General features: G+C 35.6%; 1 long non-coding RNA gene across 1 annotated transcript; it reads left to right on the top strand.

Moving 5' to 3' along the window:
- Positions 1-396: 396 nt before the first annotated feature.
- LOC104692699 lies at positions 397-14,228 on the top strand. The gene is made up of 2 exons (XR_752387.4): positions 397-3,750; positions 7,608-14,228. It is a non-coding gene; the product is annotated as an uncharacterized LOC104692699 (long non-coding RNA).
- The last annotated feature ends 4,033 nt before the right edge of the window (positions 14,229-18,261 follow it).

Below are 18,261 nucleotides of genomic sequence, written 5' to 3'. Positions count from 1 at the left end.
GAGAGGGAGGAGTTCAGAATAAGATATGAGAAAAATTAAGGAAAGTTAAGGAATAATAGAATAGAAGAAACAGGAAAGAGGGAAAGAACAGCTGTAGTTTTTTAAAAATCTTTATTTCTATCTTAATTTCTTTTTAGATAAGCCAACAGCAGTACTTCATGTAGACATAGCTTAACACTGAAAAGATAACATTAATTTTGTCAAATTACTGTTTATGACTTCAGAGTGCTAGTCTCATAAAGTAGTGACACAAGTATAAAGTACAGCCTGAGTTGCAGAGTTTGAAGTAAAATAGCATTTTCTCTTCTCCTTGGTCTTCTTCCATAACTGTTATGTAGCAGGGTTTTTTCTTTTTTTTTTTTTTTTTTCTTTTCTTTTGGGAAAGATTAGCAGCATCTCTGCTCTTGCCAAATTAGATATTATGGGCATCTCAGTTTGCCCAGTTTCAGTGAAGGAAGTTGCATACACACTAGCATCTCAACAATATTCTCAGAAGCATCCTATGATCAGGATATTAAAAATAGAAAACTGGAAACATACATGATAATTCCTCTATAGGTATCATTGTACCAGTTTACCATTATGGCATTATAATGACAGTCATCAACTTCTTCAACTTTTTTCAACAAGTTTTTCTTCTGCTATGTATCTATTGAATGGATGTTCTTACACAAATGCATAGCGATAGCTGGTGGAGTATATATGGTATCATCTGTACTTGTGTCCTATCTGTTCCTCATACCGTGTAAATGAAACTTCCTCCCCCTCAGAGCAGTTGCATAAATTGTCCTCTCTGTGTATCAGAACTGGTATTGTTTACCCCTTTGAGGTATATATAAAACTATGCATCATTGTCATGAATAGGAATATATGTTGGAGCTTCAAAGTCTGTGCCAGCATAGACTCTCTTTTCGAGATTTTAGGTTCCTCTCAGCAGCATGGACATGTTTTGGGTTATTAAGGGAGTGTTCATAATTTATGCAACTCTTCAATTTATGCCTTTATCCTATAAATAGAATTGACTATGTTAGAAAGGAAATCTTCCCATGCAGTCTTTTGAAAATGGGACCCCCTAAGGTTTTCTACCTTCAGAACCAGATGCTTACTTTGCACAGCAAACTTAGAAAATAAGTGAAAGATATAATAGTCCAGTAGACTGAACAACAAAGGGAAAGTACAGTTTCCCTCAGTAGTTTGTAACCCCATATTCTTTTGAGAAAACTTTTGGGATTTTTAGTAACCCACTTTACAACACAGTAAAGCTAAATTAATCTTGAAGTTGGTTGATTTAAATGCATCATTGATTTTGAAGATATTGGCAGTATATGTGTTGTTTAACTCCTTCGTATTCTATCTGCTCACAACAAAATTAAGTTCAAATTCCCCTCTCCTCCTAAAATCCACAAGTAACATCCAAAAATTCAGGTAGCACTTTAAAATGTAAAAGTAGGGTTGTGATTTTTCTGAAGTGTCTCAGTAACTTAGAATTCTTTTCAGTTTTCCTTTTTAATCTCTCTTGAAAATTAAAATTAAATTTTGAATCAAGCTGCTTCCAAAAATGTTGCTCTAGAGACAATCCTTTGACTGATAATGATAGTTAGGAATTATACCAGCATAAAAAGGAGAAAATCAAAGTTCATTATTGTTTCCCAGCCACTGATTTTAAAAGGATTAAGGTGGAAGCTCTCCAAATAAAAATCTTGAAGAATAACCACTCCATAGCCTTTTCCCATCAAGAACCCAAGGGAGAAAGTTGCCCTCAATTTTATAAAATCATTTTCATCAATACAACTGAGTAGTGTTCTCCAGTTATAGAAACAAATTACTTTGCACACATTACACTTTGATGTAAGCAACTAAGTAAAGCTGTCGGATCTATGAGTTTATTTGTGTATAGAGCTTGTTTCATTCAAATCAGCTTCCCTTTATTTGAAAGTATTTCTATAATGGATATCGAATTTAATCTAATTTATGGATCATGTATTCCTGCTTGTATTTTCCTGTTTTATGGACACTGACCAACAAACTCGTAGATGTTTAAATGATCCTTTCCCTGGAGGTTGTTCCTGTGACCATTTTCTGGCTATGAAATGTCAAATAGACTCAACTAGACACAGATGAGCCTATTTATTCAATGTGGTTTTGCACTTACTTTAAATTCCCTTTCACTCACTCTGTAGAACTGGTGCAAATAAAAAAAGCAAAATTTTATATGTGTTGCTCATGTTCATCCATTTCCAGAATTACAGACTGGAATTATTAATGAAGAATTTTTCTATTATTTTGAAGTCACATGTCTGATTTACTTTTGTTACATCATTAACAGCACTGCTTCCTTTGCCTTGTCACCACTTAGGTTCCAAAATCACTGATTCTTTAATCCATCATTTTAGTTTGTATATCAGCTATGTGAGCATCTGTGTTATTTCTGGCCTCAGAATTTTAGGATGACAGAATGGAAAATTTACCTCTTTCAAACTAACTAATAAATCAAACATTTTTTTTAAAATTTTTCTTGTCATTATTCCTATCATTATACTTATGTACAGTTCCATGATATTTTCTGTTCTCCTAATGTGTATGGTACTTGGACATCTGGTTTATAGGCTGTATTTTCTGCTTCCCAGAATGCATCTGCTTGTGATGATAAAACAAGATAATTGCTATTCTAAAGGGTTCTTAAGTTTTATTTTGCTCTGTAAAGTGAAAAATATTGTTTGAGCCTTTGGTAAGTAGAGGTAGACTACTGAAATAATTAATAATAAAATCTCCAAAGATTTACTATTTTTTTTAATACCTTTCAGTTGTGCAAAGTAGAAAATTTCTTCAAAATTAGAGACTGATCAACAATTTTGAGTAGATATTCGCCTAATACTACATTAAAACTCATTACAATACCTAAAAATAGAAGTGGATGTGGATTTTGTGTGATTACCATGCATAGAGCACCTGAAAAAAGTATAATATTATGAATTAATTTTCTAAGACATTCTCAACTGATTAATAGCACAAATATTAATTTGTATTTGTGCTATAACACTTGTAGCACAAATTAATTTATCTCATAAAATCTATGTGGCAGTAGGACACATAATGGCTTTGGGACTACTTACGTTTTTGGGTGTTTTGAGCCATAGAGAATATCCCCACAAGCAAGTGTAGAAATTTGGAGCTTGGTGGTAAGCATTTGAAGCACCCAATTTTTATTTTGTTCAGTGCTTCATAATGTGGATATACCAACATTTAAATGGCTAACCTGTGTCTCTTAAAATACAAAATATTTCAAACTGTACAGAAGAACACCAGTGTAATAACTATCAAATGGTTTAAAAATGAAGGTCCTACTCAGATATGTCTTTAGTTGTCTTGTGGGCTCAAATCAGCTTTGATTATCTTGGCCAAAATGCGGGTTGTGAACAATTTCCTGTTCACATGTACTGTGTAGAAGATTGCCAGCTAATACTTGCATGAAATTAACATTTGCCTTTTTCTTAAATCACCCCTAGTTGGTGACTTTAAACATCTTTTAATTCTAATCATGCTGCCAGAAAAGCTGTGGACCTGCAACCTGCAATTCAACACCACAAACGGCAGTGCACCTATTTAATTGTTCTCCAACACATCATTCTGCCTGGGGAGTTGGGAAAAAGGCCTCTGGATGCAAGATATGGAACCTACAGGAAGAACCATCAGTTTCTACCTCATGAAGACAAAGCTTTGATCTTTTGAAAGACAGAAAAATATTGATGAGTATGCTTTATTTTGCCTATTAGTCACCTTGTACATAATTTTCAATTGCTATTCACTCACTTACATGCTTCTATCATCTACCTTTCATATTCTCGTCAGTATTTGTCAATATATCTCTCTTGTTTTTACTCTTAACTCCTTTTCCTAGGATTTAACTTTGGTCCTGTGCACTGCGGTAAGAAAAAGAAAGGAATTCTAATAAATGAAAGGAAGCTGGGTAACCTGGGGAATGTCTTATGAGTAATGCTGATGAGAAACAAGTGTATTTTACTGTGACCAAGATAGTGCTAGGAGATCACACTTGGAAAAAATACTCAGTAACAGATAATATTTAAAGAGTAGTGTAGACTTCTAGAACAGGAAGTTTAGTCTTCTAATCAAGAAAATGCCTAAATGCCTGTCATGGTGAGATTTTGCATAATGAAAATAAATTAAAACAAAGGTGAAGCACTTTCATTTATTGCTTAAAAATTCACTTAAATAAAAAAAAACAAAAAAGGAAAATTTGACCTAAATTTCCTGCATTTGGACTGGGTGATATAATTGGACAGACCTATTCCTAGAGCCTTTAGTTCCAAGAAATCTCCATTCTGTAAAAATACACAGCTTTAATCTATTTTCTTTACTTTTATTATTTCATTTTGGGTTGTATAATTTTTTTTTTAAATACCCATGTATTGAAAATCATGTCTTGAATTGAATGCAAGAAAACAAGTTGAAATAAGTTCAACTCATTCAAAATTTTAAAATTCAGAGCAAGGCATTTATAACAAGTTGATCTTAGAACACAAAGGCATGCGTATACTAAATGAACCTAGTAAAAAAACTGAAAGACCAGAGGATGTCCTTTATGAGACACAGCAACTCTGGTTCCAATTTTAGACCAGGAACAATTATTGATCAGTGATTCATAACAAATCCCCCTGTTCGCTGAGAGGATTGAAGATCTTGAAATCATCACAATTTCAGACTATCTGTTTCAAAATTTGGTAGCTCATACAAAGCTCTAAACCTCAAACATTTCATATGACCTGAATCTTAATTTGAGATAATGAGCAATGCTCTACAAGACAGCTCAGTTTCTGTTTCTGCAGTTGAGCTCCTGCAGTGACTTCCACTTTCAAACAGCATAAGAAAGTCAGAGACCAGTTCTGTGTGAAACTAATGCCGTATCTGCCTTAAACTTTCATGATGGTTGTAGAAGGTGTTGAAAACCAGTTCCTTATGCTAAAACTATACAAACTTTGAAACTGGTAATGAAATACAGATCTTTGTCCTGAACCAGTTCATGACATCAGTGTATCCCAGTAGCAAAAAAATTTAACTGTTACCAGGCATTCACAATATCACTAAAAAACCCCCACAACTGCTTTACATTATCACTTACTTGTATTTAAATAGTGCTTGCTAGAATTGTTCTTCCAAAACCTTCCTTTAATTCTGACATGAAGCTAAATGGCTGAGAGCAATATATTTCACTTCATGCAGATGATATATTGCTTTCTTGTTAGGCTTCCTTATTTGAGATGACTTCTCTGTCTTATAACCATGACTAAATCTCCAGCTACAAAATGAATTTGATTAAATCCAACCACTTGACCTTGTCAGCTAATGTCCCCAGACACCTCTTTACTGACTACATTATTCTAGGGGCTTCTAAGCAGTAGAGCTGGAATACTTATACCCTATTCCATGTTCTCTGCTCTCAATAACTACAAACTCTCCAAAATAATTATTAAAATTAAAAATTATCTAGAAGGCTGGACCTTCATCTGTTTCAGGCTGAGTTATTTTCTTAAAATTAATTATTTTCTTAAAACATTTAATTTTATCCAGATGTTACCTTATTGTAGCTATCTCTGACAGCTATTTAAGACCTGTAGCAATCCCTCTTGAGGTAAAATTAAAATTAAAAGTAGTTTTAGGAGAAAATTGCATTTCTTCAAGGTGTTAAGATTATTTTAGATTCATACATTGACTTAAATATCAAATCTTAATGGTTCAAAATTAATTAAAATCTACAGGGATATAATTTCTTTATTTAGAATAATGTCTAACTACATTTTCTTACCCTGAGAGATGTAAAGTGATGTAACATCAATATAGAAATGTAACAATAAATTTATGCTCTTTGGCAAATTATAAAACCTCCAGCCAGTGCTTTATGCAGAGTCCCATTGGATTTTAGAGAGTTGTATACCCACCTTGACCTAATATGATTAGAGAAAGGTGAGCCAAGTGAAGGAGCATCAAAAAGAATGTTAAATGTAAATGATGAAACCAAAAATAAATGAGACTATATTGACCGCAAGTAAAATTGACCAGAGGCTAGAGTAAGGTTTCCAGCTGTGAGAGCCATTAGCAGAAGTGAATATAGATAATATAACAGGTTTAGGGCAAACAGGCATTTTCAGAGAAGGATTATAGTAAAGAGTACCTATGATAGGAGGGGTTATAATAATTTTAAAATTTGCTTCAGTTATATGCAAAATGTATGTCTTTTATTTTTGAAACAAAATATTATTGCAGCATTTTTGACAGACCAATTACAGTATTTAATTCAAAAGAAAAAAAGTAATTAGGGGTAAGAGTTATATCTGATGCAAAATTTCTCCATTACTTGGTACATGATAGACATCATAAAAAGTCAATACCTTGAGGAACATAGACTTACAAACTTTACCTGTAGTGGTCATATTATATTGGGCTCATTCCTCTGCTACACTGAAATAAAGAGGGGAGATAAAGATTCTTTTATGCCTCCACCAGCTCAACACCATCCTGGCGATAAGCACCCAAGACAGCCTTCAGCACGAAGCTGGAGAAATCGCAGGGGTGCTCTAACGACTGACAACTGGAACAAAACACTCACTACCCTCTGTCAGGCAGAGCCGGGAGAGCATTCCACACTGCACCTCTCCCTGATACTCATTGCCTCCAGGCATCACAAACTGTCTGAATGCATGTAAATATATGTCATTCCTGAAGCTGACAGCAAATGAGGCTTTCTATGAAGATTGCTCAGATTCCATGAAAGGGAAACTTATGGTCATTTTACTTCTCTCCAGAAATGTAAAACACTATTATAGGACCTTAAAATTGCTCATTTTGTTTCCTGCAGCACACTATTTTCTGAGTATTTTGTAAAACACACACACACATAAACACACATCCCAGGTGTACATGCACATATTTACACACATATATATTGCCTATATAGACACACGTGGATACATCCATATAGAATTTTTTTAATACGTCCAGAAACTCATTAAATGATGGTAACCCAACTTTAAAAAAGCAGCAGTCATTGTAGTCTCATCACATTATTTTCCTGTTAAACCCTCTCTGATTTTATAATGTCAAGTTTGATCTTGCACAGCTTAGGTGCAGTGTGTTGCTTCTTTCTGTGAACTATCCTCCTATCTATTTCCTAGGCTGTTGTTCCACACTTGTAATCATGTTATTTGAGTGCCTTATGTATTCTAAAAATAACCATAATAGAAGTTGCATGTAAGTGCAAGGTGAGAAGTGATGAACAGGACAGCGACACACCAAAACCAATCATACTGGATGTAAATGGGAAACCAGACCACACTGCAGAGCAATAAATGATTATTATTACTACAATTTATAAAGAACCAAGGTGTTGGAGGTAGTTCAAAGTGCACACAGAGAGACATATTCTCTTCCCTTAAAGAGTTTAATATCTGGAAATGTTGCCCGTCTCTTTCTTATGGTCTCACAGGATAAAACAAAATAGAGAATGATGAGTTAAATGCTACATTATATTGGATCATGTTTAAGCCTATACTGCACCAACAAACTTTTTCCTTTTCCCCCATACTTTATAATAGATTTTTGCCACTAAGGAAGGAGCCATAACAGCAGTTTGAGATTTGCTGAAGGTCCACTTGCAAGGTATCAGCGCTTAAACTCACTTGCCTATCCACAACTTGCAAAGGAACTTGAATGAATGTAAATCTTATGCTCATCACAACTCGAACTAAGCCAAACTTTCACATCCTGGAGCCATCATTTCAAAGTGACACCTCCAGCAAAACTTTCCTTTGTCTCCCAGCCAATTGCCTGCACTTGTCTGCAAGTGTGTCCTGCACCGCAGACCTCTGAGCAATGGAAGTCGCAAGTTTCCGCAAAAAAATCTAATCCATCATTTCCACTGCAATAGAAAGTACCCTTCATAAAAGAGAACAGTAAACAGTTCCTGAAGAGGAGTATTCCCTTCCACAGAATTCCTTCTCCAAACACACGCATCCCTAATCAACTTCCCTCCTCTAACGCTAACCCTAACATTGAACAATACCACAGCTGCTAACAAGGTAAATGTAAGCAGGCATGAGCTAAACCTTAGAACTTGATGGAAATTATATTCTAGAAAGATTCCATACATGTGAAGGTCAATAAAAGTGAGAACAAAGACAAGAATCTGGTATATGATAATGATTAGTAATCTGTACTATATGATTTAAATTCTCTGTATTACCAAATGACATGATGCTCATCAAAGGTACATAATCCTTTTCTGTGAGGGTACTTTACTTTCTTACGCTGCTAGGTAGATGCCAGGACACACTCTAACAACCAAGGAGATCAGGAATTAATCTGACTCTTCTGAAGTTAATGGAATCTTTGCCATTTACTTCAGTGGGATCAGGGTCTCACATTGAACATTAACAATATAAAATTATTTCTGAGGGATTGCTCAAGGGTTAAGGTTCTATTTCAGTGTGAAAAAGTAAAGCTAAATCTCATTCTTAATGAGAATGGGTTGTTTTCTCTACAAGTACCATCTATCTCAAATTACAATAATAGAATTTTTTCATTTTCTGGAGATTGATTTGTAGTCTGATTTTTTTCTTTTGTATATTTTGCCTTTTCATACAGCCCCCAAGCTAAGAAAAAGGTGAAAAGGCAACCAATTGGCATACAGTGTTGAAAAGTGAAACAATTTACAAAGCTCATTTCCACTCTGAAATTGCAAGTACCCTTTAAAATAAATATACCTGAACAAGACTAGAAAAGAAACAAAAACATTTGTCTTCCTTTGGTAATTTGTTTTGTGCATCTAGTAAACTGTATTCAGTTTTACTTTTTTCAGGGAAAATTTTAATTTTCCAAGGTTACAAGACAGAGTGTGTTATTCCCTATGCTATAGGAAAAGCTCATGTGCATGCTGACCATTGGACAGTGAAAAACAGTGATTATAGCATATTTCAGCACATTGATGGCACTGAGGAGACTGCGTACGAGTATTCAAGGGGAAGCAAAAAAGGAAAACATTTCTCTTATGTCCAGATCACTTGACTCCAAATATATGCCATATTTGATATGTTCTTTTCTCTGAAGATTTTTTTTCACTTTCTCTCAGTTTCAGCAGGAACTTGGAATTTCTGTTCAAAATCAAAGCAGAAGTTTATTTTCATTCAAGAGAATTTGAAAAATTCTATGTGAAACTGAACAAGGACACAAGTTCTGAGCCTTCTGGCTTTTTATGGCTTGTCTTGCATCTGTGTTCTCCTAAATGAAAATGAGAAGGTGAATCAGCCAACCTCTGCTTCCCCTTGGCTCTACAGCAGAGAAACTGGAAACTCAAAGTCACAGCCTGAGCCAGACCTCCCAGTCAGCTAAGATAGCACTGAGGGATCAGTGCCTTGAAAGCAAGATGATCCAGCTCTGATCCAGGGAAAATGGGAGGACTAAGGTACTCATGCTCCCAGACATCAAGGTCAGGCCACTGCGCAAAGTCCGCATGGACTATTTGTGGGTTTGAACTCCCATTTTTGGAAGATTTTCACAGAAAGAGTAAACTAAAACAGAGGAACCTGGAAGCTGGGGACCACGAGCAGATGGCAAAGTAAGATGCCATGTGGACTGCTCGGAAACTCTTCTTGAGCTTCATTGGAAACCTGTCTGCCAAACGGAGAAGTCATAAGAAATATTGTAGTTTTGAAATATAGGCTTTTTTTTTTAGGAAAACCTAGCCCCTTCAGAGAATTTTAACCAGTTTTCAAAGGCAAGAGAGAAAATAAGCCAAAGAGCTGGATTTTGTAGTACAGCTCCAATCTGAGTTGCACATGGGTGTGCAGTGACAGAATTCTGCGGTGTTCATGGCAAGGGAGTGGATGGAGCCTAACAGTGTTATAACAATCTTCATAATCTTCATATAATAATTATTTTATAGGCAACGAATGTCAGCAAGATGTTGTCACCTCACCTTGTTTACAAAACAAGCAGTGATACCTGCAAAGTCTGTATGCTCCAAAGAGCCACTAGAGGGGAATTTACAGTCAAGCAGGTGAGGAAGACTACAGGCTCCAGGCCACATCCTCCAAGTGTGATCCTGCAGTAATTAGTGGTGATTTTTATATTCATTTATATAGTATGTATCAATAGACTTGATGTGTCAAAAAGAGAGTATGTATTATTGCCTTTGGGTGTAGTAATAATAAGATCTGCATCTACTTCCAAATTTTCCCATGTGGAAATTCACTTCTTGTTCGGTCTAGCAGCAATGCAATACCAGATTTTATTAAAAGAATTCAATGTGACTGTCAACAGACAGAGCAGTAGTATTGGATATCTTGTGCTGGAAAGTCGAAATAACACTGCACAGAAAATATCAATAGGGATTAATCTATAGGCCATGGATTTGACCGTTTATTAAATTGGGTTTAGTTGTATAATGCACATTAAAGTGAGATAAATTCACAATTCACATTTCATTGATTTAGCTAAGTTCAATTGAGAATTCATGTTGTTGTTTTGTGTATTTATATTTGACTGTTTCTTCCTAGAAGCTTAATCAGTGTAAGCTTACATAGCCAATACAACCTGCTGTGAAAGTTTGGATCTTTAATACTGTACCATAAGCCATGCTACTGAGGTAGAAAATTTACTGCTGGCCAGAAAAACAAGAATACCCTTCTTTCAAGATTATGAAGTATAGTTTGAAAAGATCTCCAGCTGGTCTTCCAGCTAGTTGTTTTCAGGGAAGGTGTCTTAGACATAGAAAAATATAACAGTGTGCACAGAAAATTGCACATATGAAAGATACAGCATACAAATCAAAAGCTATAATGCCTTTCTTTATTTCAGTACATGTATTAAATCCAGTGGCTATCATCAGCTGTATACTGCCCAAATATGTAAAACCTACAGAGTGCATACATTTCAAGGAAGCCTTTAACTTAACTTGATAGAAAGTCCTTGGAAAAAAATTAATTTTAAATTATTTCTGACTATTTTACTGTTGAATACTTCTTTTTCAGTAAATGGGCTAAATTAGTGTTGCTATCTATCTTACACTAAGTATAATATACCAATAAGAAAAATGAGTAACAATGACATTTTAAAAGTTCTAGGTATTCACATTTCTCTTTAAAACATGTAGTGTGATTTTGTTATTCCATATGTATCAATAGTCATTTTAATATTGAATAGCAATATGTAGTATGCTTACAGAACGTGCTCCCCATTAGTCAGTTTTGACATGGTATTGTAGAAACAAAATGATGGAGAAACAGACAAAGAATTTTCCCGATCCAGACTAACAAAAGCATATCTTGAGAGAAGCAAAAGATATGACTACTCAGCTAACTGGGTTCACACTACTGGGGCTGTTAACCATTGAAAAAGAGTGGTACTCACAGTTGTAATAAACCGAGATTTCATTTTAGGAAGGCCTCGTAGTTTAACTGTGTATTTAAATCATTCTAGGGAAAAGAGCTTTGCATTGCTATCCATAGGCTAGCAGAGACATTGTACAAAGAAGTAGCAGCAGCATAACAGCCAGATTGAAGGAAGATTCAACATGCAGCTCAATGGCATTTCTGCCTACTTCTACTGTGCCATGTCTGGAATTTTATATTTAATCAATTTCTGTGAATCAATGTGCTGAACAGGGAAAATTAAAGTAGATGGAACTCTGATTACCACATCCAGAAGCTAAAAGTGCCACTGCATCAGCCTATAGACTTTCACCTGAGCACCTGTTTCCAACTTTTTAAGATATGAAAATCCCTGAATGAATTGTTTCCAAGACACTCTGGCAGGAAGGTAAGACAAGAGGGTATCCTATTCTGGGAGAAAAGGAAGGGTAGGGATATATCTAGAAACTCTAGAATGAAATAAGGAACTCAAGGAGCTGAAAAGAGCTGGCAAATTACAGGGGATGTGAATGTTTGTAGCCAGGGCACTTAGAGGGGAGAAGAAAGGCTCCCCAGTGTGCGCAGTAGGCTTGACCTACAGAAGTAATGCACTATGTAACCTTCTTGTTGATGAAACAACAACAGCAATAAAGGATTATTTTCTCTGGCACTCAAAAGCTTGCCACATACTACAGCCTTTGATTGATAGTAAAATTAAATTAATATGAAATAATCTTAAAATTACAAAGCTTTCTAGAAAGGCCTTTGATTCTATACATGACTCAATTAAACAAAATTTTAAAGTAAATGTGTAAAACTGAAATTAAATAGACTAAGCTGGAAAATTCACCTAACCATAGCCACTGCCACTTTGCTATAGATGTGTTCTAATATTATTCATTCTTCACATAGTGCAATTATAGACTTTCAAGAAATGTTTGAAACAATCGAAATATGCACATCAAATTGACTTCTTTCAATTCTACTCTTTGCTCCATTTCTGAGATAAAGTTTTGTGTAGACTGGCAAAAAATGGTTGTCCTCTGTTTCTGGGAGTTTGTTAATGTTGATAAGGATGATGGTTATCAGGGCATATTTTCCTTTCCTGCCTTTCATTTACTAATCTCTTCCTTATAAGCTCAAGTATACGTGAATCTTGGGAATAGCAGAAGTGGAAAATGCTGTGAGCCACCAACGGTGCAACATGAGTTTTTCTATTTACAATCTGTATGTCCTCATTGGCCCACTGCTTCTCTCTCAAGAGGAAGGTGGAAAATACAGTTTTTCTCAGAAAAGGATTCTTTTGCCCTCTTTTTTTTTTTTTTCCCTGGCTTTGTTGGTTTTTCCTCCTGCTACTTTGCTTCTTCCCTTACACTTCCTTTCTTTTTCTTCCAGGTTTTTTTCCAGTGCCCTTTTAAAGAGCTAGGGAAAAACCTTTCTATTCCTTGCAATTTGTACCTTCCTTTGTGCACTAGACAGATTTTCTGAGTAGGGTTGTAAGTACAGCTCAAGTTAGCAGGTCTTAAGTTAGTATACCAGAGGTAACTGAATTTTCTTACAGTGACATATTGTTAAAATCATCCAACACACACAAATCTTTCCTAACTGGTATCAGTACCTGAGAGTACAAAAGTGGTAGAGTATGCACAATGCAGCAACACTTGACTGTGTTACTGCTTGCTTATGTGCTCATGCCTTTTCTTCTTTTCTCTTTTTGACTAAACTCGTTCTCCTCTGAAGGTAATGTTCAAATATGAGCAAATTCCAGGCACTGTTTCTCCTCAAGCCTATTTGGCACTACACTGAAGATTCAAGATTTTCCAAGCCAGTCTAGAGGGACTTGATTCCCTCAGTTTCACTACCTGGTAAACAGCTGGTTGAGATTCCATTTTAAAATCAATGTTAAAGAAGCTCTGACTTACTAAGTATAACATGTATGATTTTTCTAACATTCAGTATTTTTGTGTCTTCAAATTCCATGTTCATGAGTCATATCAGAACACTAGTCATGGCATTAATCTGTTTTTATGTTTGCAACTGATATTTATAATTTAGTGCATGAAAGCTATGAGCTGCTAAAAAATGTATTTTTACCTTCTGTTCCTGCCCCTGGCCTTTTAGGATAAGAATTTAATTTAATTTGAATTTCATATAGGACACAATATCATATATGAAAGTCAAACCAATTCACGTTTGGATTTTTTAATTGCAATAATTGTCAGGAATACATTTGCTTTGGTTTTTTCTAAAATGTCATATATGACCCTTATTCAACCATAATAAAAGAAAAAGAAGATGACCTCAGAGTAGATTTTTCCCCAACCTTGCACACAATGTATTTCTGAAATAAAGAATTTGAAAAAAAAATAAAGCCATTCATAACATTCACAAAGATGCAGTAAAGTAGAATCTAAAAGATTACCTTTGATTCTTGCACTTACAGATGAGATGCAAAAGCATGTTCTTTAGAGTATGTTCCCAAGCCTTAGTGATGTGTCCAAGTAGTGTGATTTTCAAAATCCAAGGAAAATGACATTTCTTTCACTTGATGTTCCAGAAAATTTTGGGAAACTAAGCTACTTACACTCTACATAATGTAAAGAAGTAATGTAACCTTATCTTCCATCAACACTACATAGCCATTTCTTGTTTTGAAAAGAGAATTAGGCCAACACAACAGCAGTGCACAAGAGTCTACTGTACAGTCTATGATCTGCTAAACTGCCTGCCTATGGTAGAAAAATAAGCAAGATGAACCATATGGTAGAGTGGTTTGAAAAACTGATTGCCAATAAAGCAAATATAAATGGCTTTAAGATTCACTCATTTGTGTCTTATACCAGTATACACAGTGTCTAAATATCCAATAGGAGTATCTGGTTTCATAATACAATTTGGGAGGCTTTTTTCTGCTGGAAAAAACTAGAACTGGAGGTAAAGATCTCAGTCAAGGCTCCAAAACCATAAATGTGTACATACATACTACATGTGTTCATGTAGTTTCCACAGACTTGAATAAGAAAAAGCAAATTCCTTGCTTAATGTTTCAGCCTTTTTTGAACAAAATCAGGGCACCGTAATTCGGAAAGTATCTTGAGGGAAAACACCATTTTGCCCAACAGGATAGAAGAAAAAAGATCCATTGCATTGCAAGCTGGTTCTGTCCTGAAGAAACATTTAAATTTGGGGTCTGGAAAAGAATTAACTATTATTTGTTTCTCAAAAACATCTGAAGCACAGTATTTGGAGCATGCATGCTAAGTAGCAAGCATTATCATTCCTCTAATCTCGTCAAAGAGTGGATAGATCCACTAGGATAGGGTAACTGACTATTGCTTCCACTCTTGAACATAAAAACTGCAGCTTGGAAGCCATCAGTACAAAAAAAAATGCATGCAAAAGTTTTTTCCTGACATCTCTTTCATTCTCTTTGCACAGATATCACTCTGAAATCTTTTATTTCTGTCTGGATTGGAAATTTCAGAATGTTTATTTCTGAAAAAAATCTGTTGATAGTATCATGTCTTGAAACTGTGACAGATAAAAGGATTGAATTTGATAAGAAGGGATAACTAGGTCTACTTGTTTGCTCAGTCTTTGGTCCCTCTATTGGCTTATTTAACAAAATTATCAAGAAGCAAACAGTTTGCATTTTGCGCACAATCTCTTGGTAGCTACACTAATTACAAATTCAAGTTTAAAACAATCATCTGCTCTGACCTACATTAAATCCGAACATTTTAATTATTTCTTTCAGCTGTTCTAGACTGAATAATAACTGTAAACAAATTCCACCTAGCTTATTTCCTTAATTTTTGTCAGTTATTTCATATTTGGGTCCTATATCCAAGTTTGTACCATAAATAGTGAGTGTGGCATCCTGGACTATGTCAGTGATTGTCCCCCTGTACTGGGCACTGGTGAGGCCACACCTCGAGTGCTGTGTCCAGTTCTGGGCCCCTCAATTCAGGAAGGACATTGAGGTGCTGGAGCGTGCCCAGAGGAGGACAACTGAGCTGGTGAAGGGTCTGGGGCACAAGTCCCATGAGAAGCAGCTGAGGGAGCTGGGGGTGTTTAGCCTGGAGAAAAGGAGTCTCAGAAGTGACCTTAGTGCTCTCTACAACTTCCTGAGAAGAGGCTGTAGCCAAGTGGTGGTCGGACTGTTCTCCTAGGGAACAAGCAACAGGACAAGGGGAAATAGCCTCAAGGTGCACAGGGGGAGATTCAGGCTGGACATTAGGGGGAATTTCTTCACAGAAAAGGTTGTCAAACTTTGGAGTGGACTGGCCAGGAAGGTGGTGGGATCACCATCCCTGGAGGTGTTCAAGAAACTGAACATGGCCATGGTCTAGTTGACGATGTGGTATTCAAAGGTTGAATTCAATGATCTTGCAGGTCTTTTCCAATCTAAATGACTCTGTGATTCTATGAACAGAAAAATTCATCCTGTCATTTTAGTGAATATGCAGACAATTTTGTGAACTCTGATGAAAAAATTTGGTGCAAGTATATTTACCTTTTTAGAAGAAATGAACTAGTAAACAAAGACTCTTAAGCTTTGCTTGGTAGCTAAATGCAGTGTTGTCCCATTTCTAATGTTTGTGTTTTTTAAGGAAAAAATAGAGCAGAGTTATTTAGAAAGCCTCATTAGAAGTTATTTATTTACCAACCCACCGACATATAAGTACCTTACTTGTAATAGTCAGCTGTACAGACTATTAGCTAAAAACATTTGCTTAGATGTAACATAAGTCTTCTAAAAAGTCTGCATTCTTAAATGTGTTATTTACATAAATGGAGCCCAGCTTATAAAACAATGACTTCTAGTCCATGATTCTTGTGCATTTTCTACAGGTAGCAAGTCAGATGCCTAATGTCTGAATACCATATGCATTCTTCAGAAAAGTATTCTTTTTTTGGAGAAAGTAGGGTTAAAAATACCCCTCATTGTTGGGAAACTATTTTAAATGCATTGAGGAGATTCTAATACAAGTGTCCTATCAGAAGTCTTTGAAGAATCAAAAGGTAAACTGATCAATAAATGGGACAGCAAATTGATCAATAAAATCAAATTTTTTATATCAGCTATAGAATTTAAATAATATGGTTATGTATGGTTATACACTATGTAATTGTAGAACAAGATTAATTTGGGCCTTTCTGTCGCAATCTTAAATATGAATCCTGCACATGTAATCTATCTCTATATAAGCACTATATATGTTTTGGGTATGTATGCATATACCACGTCAGTTCTCAACGTACTCTATTTAATGATTTTCACCACCATAAGCAGCCATAAAAGCAAAGATACCAGAAGGTTGTGTTTCACATTTGGAGCTGTACTGCCTGTATCTCTGTGGCAGCCTCTGAGCACTGGATCTGACTTTTACATGGCTTACTCACTCTTCAGGAGTGCTCAGATGAGTCTCAGTGGCATTTGAAGTACTCCAGGGACTGAAAATTATTTGAAGCCCATTGCAGCACTGTTTCTCCCTTGCCCCTTATGCACTCAGTGTCACTAGCCAGCAGTTCTGAATAGGGCTCATAATGAGTTGCCTCTCTCACCTAACTGCAAAGCCAGGTGTCAGCTGCAAATCTTTACTGGCAGAAAGTTCTAACTTGCTTTCAGCTGAACCATTCTATGAAGGTTCATCTGTTAAAGTAAACATCTCTATCTTTCAGAAATGTATTTACAGCATTTTGTAATTTCTAATGCAAATTAAATACCTGAATCCTATACTGGAAGATTGTCAGTAGAATTCTTGTTATATGAAAATGTAGGCATTTTGCAGTACAGTAGTAATTCAAAAAGTATATATTTACAGCAGCTGGATATTTTCTAAATATTTCAAATATAATCAAATGTCAAGTTCCAGGTTGACAAGCTAGAGCATGAGCAGAATTTGTACACCTTCAATTTACTATTTAGTACATACTTTTTCACTATTATTTTTCTATTTGAGAGACATTAAACATTAAATGGAACATTCATGTTTCTAAAATACCTTGTTCTAGTAATAGCATAACAGAAATCTAAAGCAGAATCCTTCTCAGGTATTGTCAGCATTTGGATATTCAAGGCAAGTGACATCTGCTCCATACTGTATGAAGCATCTGTGATCATGTCCTCATTTTTCCTTGTTTTATGGAAGGAACTCTTTACTGCAAGGGTAGTGAGGTCCTGGCACAGGTTGCCCAGAGAAGCTGTGGGTGCTCATCTCATGTGTTCAAAGCCAGGTTGGATGGGGTTTTGAGCAACCTGGTCTAGTGGAAGGTGTCCCTGCCCATGGCAGAGGGATTGGAACTAAATGATCCCTAAGGTTTCTTCCAACTCAAACTGTTCTGTGATTCTAAGTACAGAATATGAGTAGTGAGGAAGAATGAAGAAGGCAATGGATAAATTAAACTGAGGGCTAAAAAGCAAACTATAAGAGTTGATTCCCTGGAACACCACTGAAATGTCTCAATAGAGAAAAAATATTTTTTTCCAGTGGTATTGTCTCAATAGAGAAAAAATATTTTTTTCCAGTGGTATATAGAGGGCCTAGGATTTTTGATGTGCCTAGTCAAGAAGGGTAGAGAAGATAATGATGGGGAGAAATTATTGAAGATTAGAAAAAGATGAACAATTAAAATAATATTTTGAAAATAATTATTGATCAACTAGGAGGAAGAGCCAACCAGAAAGAAAAGAGCAAGAGGAAGTATCTGAGAGTAGAAATATATTGAAAAGAGAATGGAGGAGGCCTGAAAAACCTCAGAAGAAAAGCCCTGACATACAGAAGAAGTCACCAGTAAAAAGTGAAAAATATGTTGTATAGGCAAGAGTAAAACTGCCTGT

The sequence above is a fragment of the Corvus cornix genome, chromosome 2 (assembly GCF_000738735.6).
Source record: "Corvus cornix cornix isolate S_Up_H32 chromosome 2, ASM73873v5, whole genome shotgun sequence".
Classification (NCBI taxonomy): Eukaryota; Metazoa; Chordata; class Aves; order Passeriformes; family Corvidae; genus Corvus; species Corvus cornix.
This window is presented reverse-complemented; position numbering and strand designations above follow the sequence as displayed.